General features: G+C 31.6%; 1 long non-coding RNA gene across 1 annotated transcript in view; it reads left to right on the forward strand.

The window, feature by feature from the left end:
* The window catches only part of LOC111636454, a 30,767-nt gene extending 24,189 nt beyond the window's left edge, over positions 1 to 6,578 (forward strand). The window contains exon 3 of the long non-coding RNA XR_002758536.1: positions 5,488 to 6,578. This is a non-coding gene — a long non-coding RNA (uncharacterized LOC111636454). The remainder of the gene's footprint in view (positions 1 to 5,487) is intronic.
* Positions 6,579 to 7,173: the final 595 nt, after the last annotated feature.

Here is a 7,173-nt window from a genome sequence, read left to right on the forward strand (position 1 = left end):
TAAAAATAATACAGAGTAACTATAAGAAATTTACTTATTACAACGTTTCGAAAACAAGAGAAACTGTTTAAAGAAATGCTTTGTTTTGTAGAATAAAATTAACAAACTTTGATACCGTTTGTCGGAAATATCTCTTAATTTTCCATTTATAAAAATTCAATTTAAGAGTTTCCAGAAATACAGTACTTTAAAAAATCACTATTTGGTTATATCTTCGACAATATTGTCAAAAAGTTGCATAAATTGATTGTTACAGATTCTATAAAGCAATTAGTGTTTATAGCCTAAATTATAAGAAAGATAATCGATGAAATTTATTTCGTTAAGGAAGAAAGTGATGGATGAAGTACAAGGACGACAGAATAATTATTATCCTGTCATCCGAAATAGTGTCTTTTTCACGTGTAGATTAGGTTACATCAGAGGAGTACATTCTCATAAATATTATGTTAAGGCAACGTGTTGATGAAAGTCGCAATGAGATTTATATTTTCAGTACTGAAAGAACATCCATCGGGATATGCGAGGAACAATTTTTCAACAAACGCTAACAGTGAAATTTGCTAAAACATACATCAGAACTACTAGTGAACCAAAACCGCCTCTGTTGTGTTGTCAAGTAGAAATAGACTTATTACGTCATAAAATATTCCATTTAGACCCTCCGTCATCCATTTCAGTTGTGTAAATATTGTAATACAAGTGTTTTAGTTATAACATATTGTTGAGATGTGCAGAGCACACTTAATTATACACAAAAATAGCGCTGATTTTTGCCTAATCTCCTAAATATTGCAGGGAAACCAGAGCTTAATATTTCGTGTACACATCATTTATTGAATAATCCCGGTTGTGTCTTCAGTAATTTCTTTATAATGCTTTCCATCGTTTGTTAGAAAACGTTTTGAATACAGTTTTTCAGTTTTATCTATAATTTTATCGTATTCATTGTAGAGAGGTTTAGTTTGATAGGAAAAGGCGACGCAACATACGAGCGATCTATTGAGGGGATGCCTGCCGGGAAAGCATTCTATGGATAACTGGCCCTATTACATGTTACATACGTGAATAAAACGCCACACGTTCAGCCTGTTGGTAGGACGCTCCTGCTATCTATTGCTCAGTGGTTTTATCCACTTTGCTACTGAGAGATCCGTTGTATACAGGAGTTCAGATTAAATATTATTTTAATAATCGATGGCGTTGTGTTTAATTATTGATCTTTTATTACAATTATGTATTTTAATTCATTTCTATATAAATTCAGAATTCGAAAAAAATCATTTAAATTCTCAGTATTTGATATATATATATAATAAAAGAGCAAACAATCAAGTACTTGTAAATATTTACAAATTTACAAATATTTAATTTGGTAAATTATAACACCATAAATTTAGTAAAAGTTCTTAAAAACAGGTGAATACAAAATTTAATTTATAAATATTACTTCCTCAATAAAACACTATAACCGAATCAATAAATATAAATCATGATCCGGAAAGAAAATATCTGTAGTGATAATATTGCCAATTGAAACACTGATGCAAATTACTTTAAAACATTCTGAATATCAATAACTAAATCTATATCTATATATATCTATATCTATATCTATATATAAAAATGTCTATATCTATATATAAAAATGGACGTGTGTGTCCCTATATTTCACTTTTCCTCAAAAACTACACATCGCACATGAATGCTGTTTGTATGTGGTGGTAGCCCCAAGTCTCCATTCGTGCACTATGGGGGTTGCGTCTCGATAGCTATAAGGGTGCGGGAGATACGGGGCTGAAAGTGGTTGAAAGTGGTTTTCTATTTCGAATGTTATGTTCGAATTTGAATTCGAACATAAAATTCGAATATTGGTTCTATTATAGAACGATTGTAAACGTTCCAGAAACGTTGAAAGTAGTTCGTTTGACTGGACGTGAACAGGAGACGTTCAGAAATAGAATCGGGACCAGGTCTCTAATTAGTCTGGAAACGGGGGACCTAATTCTTGCATTCTGTGAAAACGGGTAAGATTGGCTATAATGTAATTATCTTAATCTTCACTATCGTTACTTTTTGCCCACAAATAAAAACCCAGCGAAGCGGGTCCTTGCAGCTAGATTCTAGATTGCTTAGAAAAACAGTCTTTTATATATAAAAACAACTATATTACATACAAATGTACGAACAAATAAAAACCCAGCGAAGCGGGTCCTTGCAGCTAGTAATATATATAAACGTATATTCGATATAGAGTACATCAGGGTTACGTGGTGAATAGAAGTTCCGGAAGCTGTGAATGTGAAAATAGATTTTATTTAAAATAACTAACTAAATTGGTATTTTCTTGTCATACCAAACAACACAATAACGAACAAACTAAGAGTGTTGTCCGAAAAACATTCGAAAAAACAAAATATAATTTTCTGCTACATTACTATCTCACCTTTAGAAATGTGGGTTAATTGGTGAACAGCATACGGATGAGCCCTCTATCAAAGCCTTCTCTGTTAATTTTAACCGATTACAGGGTAGACTCATTTTTCAAGCTTCTAAAATATTTATTACATACAAGAAAAAAGTCGTCCGCTAATCTTATGATTTTCGAAACTACAGTGAACAAAATGTGTAAAACATTCTGCAGGCCAGAAACAGAAACATTCGACTTTTTCACTTATTTTTACAGAAATTGTCCGTAAATAGCACACATAGCAAGCATGGCTTTCAACTAACACAATATATTAATATATGGCACTACCTTTTCGTTTATACAGTAATTACACATGGTCACTATCTAATCCTCACTTACCCTACATTTCAGCATAAAAATTAGTTTTTGATAGCTCGGTATTGTATAATGTACTTTTATGATTTTACTTTCTTTTACAAACATGCGTTTCCAAAGATCCTTGGAAGCACATTATACAAAATACGCATTAATAGCGAATTTTCCACGAATTGTAGAGAGACTGAGAAGAATTGTAACACAAAAAATATTAAACATTTTAAAATTTTTTATTAAACATATAGACATTTGATAAGAAAATTTAATTAGCTTTTATTTTCAGCTACAAACGAGTTCAAACTTTTATACTGAATACTCATCATTCATTTTTTGTATCTAAAAATAACAGCAGTTCAAATGTTGCAATTTGCCTTATCATTGAGGCATGTTGCAACATCTAATGGGTCAGGTTGCAATAATATTGTTATTACATATACATTTATTTTCAAGCATGATCTTATTGCAGGATTTTACTGCACGTTTCAGGATACTTTCAGCTGCTCCCCTTCATTATTAAATACTACGCTAGGCAATTTATAGGCAACATTCGTGGTTTGGTATTTTTTTATTTTTTTATGCTCTGTAGTTTAATAATAAACCTCGACAAGGTAAAATAATGGATATTGTATTTTTCTACAATATTTTTTATGAAAATACTTCTTCGGATGCTTTAAACAACGTCAGTTGGTTTTCTCTTTTCTGTTTCTTGTTTGAAATTTCTCACATCGTTTTGCAAAGGAAAAGCTCCTATCATCACGATCATAAAGTTTACAGCTGATTCACTTTTTTTTATTACAATAAGCATTACAATATAATCGAGAAAAATGAAGGTTTAGAAGAACGATGCAATTTTGCATCTAACAACTGTTGTCGTAGCGTACCCCACACAACATGTGGTACATGCCGTAAGCTGTGGTCACACCTTGCGATTTCCAGCCGCGCAGACAACTGCAACAACTATGACTTTTCCCAATACTTAAAACTCTCCGAAAGCCTGCGCGACTGCAATAGCAACTAGAAACAAGAAGTTGTTATCGTGCCGATTGCAAACGCGCATCCAATCAGCAAACTCCTTTTTGCCACGTCATACGGTGGCAACTTCGAAAATAGTTATCATCATGACAAAAAGTCAGAATACAGATATAGCTTTAGAATCGAGATTGATCCAGCTGATTCAGGCTCACGAATGCATGTGGAATTTTAATTCTTCGTTTTATCGAAAAGAGCATAGACATCGCGTGAGATAATCGAAAGTCTAAGCACTATTTTTAAGTATTATTTTTAGATTTATAGATATAAAATGTTTATTGTGTTTAACGATAATATTATTTTAAATATCTAAAGAACTAAGTGAAAAGTACTATCATTTGCGAATGACATTCCTTAACATTAAAAAAAAAAATAGAAGATAGCAGGCGATGTGGATGTTAGTTTAATTATAAGGTCTGTGACGAGTTGCAACGTCAACTAACAATATGACACGACGAGACGCGCGCAACTCGCGCTCTCGCAGTAGCCTGTACGGCTGAAAATCACTAAGAGTGACCACTGAATTACATCTTTTTAGGAATGAAACCATAGACTCTTAAAACATGACAGTAGTATTATCATCACATCGTAAACTACTAACTACAGCATACAATAATACTGTACAAACACATTACTATTTCTTCAAAGTAAGAAATTGTGAAGCTCGTTTTCTTATTTCAGAACCCTAATAGTAATCTTTCCCTTATAAAAAGAAGTACCTCGCTTACTCCAGCCACCGAAACTTGTAGAATAAGAAGTATTGTAGCAGTTGCAAAGTCTACCAGTACGCGGTGGCACTACTCGCAAACGCCTGTTTTTAAATTGCAATGTTGCAACATTTTCTTTATAGTTTCGAAGAAAATTACTGGTATAATTTTAATAGGAAACCTTATTTGAGAAAATTAAACGACATTTTTTCTTCTTTAATACAAATTATTCAGAAAACAATTCTTCAAAGTAGATTTTTGTAAAATTGATGAGTATATGCAACGTTTATGTTAATTTGATGAATAAACGATTTTATTTTTATTTTTATACTATTTTAAATCTTATTCATATTCTACGGTTAACAATTAAATATTTTGAAAATAAATATTTGCAGAATTATTCGAATAAAAACAACCGCTGCGATAAAAATAGCACGTATGAGAATGCTTTTATATTGAACAACATAAATCTTTGAAACAATAGACGGTTTATGTGGACTGATTTGAATTTTTCTAACAGTCAAAGAATTGGAAATTCCTTTACTGGTTTTCAAATTCGTAGAAAATGACTCTTCGTTTTCACATGTTCAGTGTCAATCTTGGCATTCCGGTCATTCCTACGATTTCGGATCTATGTATTGTTTTCATTCCAGATGAGAAAGTTCTTCTGGACGTGGCATTACTATATTTTATACTTTTTTCAGTCTTACACGCAAATTCGTGAAAACATATTATTTTCAAAGATTTTTCTATAAATATATTGATTCCTGATAAAATGATTAAATTACACTCAAATATATAATTGCAAACTAAACGGAAAAAATTTGAAAACAAATATATCCGATGACTTTATATGAAATAAACAGATTATTCTTTAATGATTAGTTTAATTAAGCTTTTAATTTAATTTGTTGCAGCTTTTGTAATCGCTTCCCCATTAATCGAAGCTTATTTAACTGTTTTCAGATTCTGGATGTGTGGATAAATTCCGCAACTGCAACCTCGTTGTTCAAGCCAGATTATGTAGTTATACTTACTATCGGAATATATGTTGTGACAGCTGCTATCCCTTCAAGTAGTGAATGATAACAGCTGTCCGAAATGTCTCCCGCGATTATCTTCAAGATTCGTGTGAAAGATGTAAGCGTTAATTAGTTAGAGTTGATTCGAAAGACAAAGATTAAGATTCGAATTGTTAAGCATCAGAAAAGAAAACGAAGCGTCTGAATAGTGCGTAAAATGTGATCAGACATTTTAAGTATGGATTATCTCGCATTTCTGCAGTAAAATAGAATTTTCTTTCGGTTTCTTATTATGGATTAGGCACAAAAAACGATAATTTTAATCTCTAAAATCGAACTGAATTTAATTATTAGGAAAAATTAAAGGTGTGAATTTTAAAATTTGTTGTTCTTTTATTTTTTGTTCGAAAGCTTAGGCTTATAAATCTGTGAATACTTAACGCTTAAGCAAAATCTTGTGTCCGACGATATTTTCTCTTTAGAAACGTGTAGGTGCTGTATACTGTATGTACACGTATGAATGGTGCCAGCAAAGAAAGGTTTCGTTGGGGATGGATCGACTAAATTATATAAAACGATTCGTCGATACTTTGAAATAAAATGCAACAAATCAAACACGAAATACGCTGCTGGATGTGAAAATAGAATAAATTTACACATATCTATATTTATTAGAATATTGTATGTGAAAGGGACGTGTTAGGACCCGAGGTTGCTGGCTCCGATTGTATTCGTCGAATCAGAGTGAGAATAAATTTAAGCAATAAAAGAGAAATATATTGTTAAATTAGAAAATATATATTTATATTTTTAGAATAGTTTATCAGAAAAATTAAATAGTGTTAATAATAGAAAATTATTTAATCTTACTGCAAATAGACGCATTGATGCAACGTTATCCGCAAGATATTGTAAAGAAAGATAGGCTTAGGCCTATATATATATTGTAATTATTATGCAATGCTAAGAGTCAGAGTTATTTTAATGTAAATAAAATTTCGTAATAAAAATAATTTTGCCATTTTCGATTTTGTTTTAATTGGTTCTCCCCGTCACCTTCTTCCGTTTATTCTTCTTCTAATTAATGGTGTATATATTTGCTGTATGATTCATAGAGAAGAGACGTTTATTTTCTTCTCTTTCAAGTTTATAAACACAACTATTATTTTGCATGTAGTTGTAAAATAGTCTGCGTGATAAGCTGATAAATTTGGTAACACGTTGATGGATTTTTTAGAAATCGCATAATTATTGCATTCTCTATCGCATCACATGAACTATAAAACTTTTATCCATATTGAATTATGGATAGAACGACGCGGATGAGCGTTCTCCCAACTTTATGACCCATTAATGCTTTTATACACACTATTAATACAGCATCGATATAATAAAAATAGTTTCTGAAATTTAACAGAAATCATAAAGATAGTACGGGATGAATCAGAAAGGTTTGATCTCATGGTATGCCGACGTTATTTGATCTCATGGCATGCAGACGTTATTTGATTTATAGAGAACCGACATGGTTTTTGAAGAAGTCGCCTTTCTAAGAAGTCACATGTCCGAGTTACTTCAGCATTCAAGATGGCACCAAGCTTACAGCGGCAAACACATAAATTTCATTAAA

Source organism: Centruroides sculpturatus, unplaced genomic scaffold (assembly GCF_000671375.1).
Source record: "Centruroides sculpturatus isolate CEXI.00-Female unplaced genomic scaffold, Cexi_2.0 scaffold1048, whole genome shotgun sequence".
Taxonomy (NCBI): Eukaryota; Metazoa; Arthropoda; class Arachnida; order Scorpiones; family Buthidae; genus Centruroides; species Centruroides sculpturatus.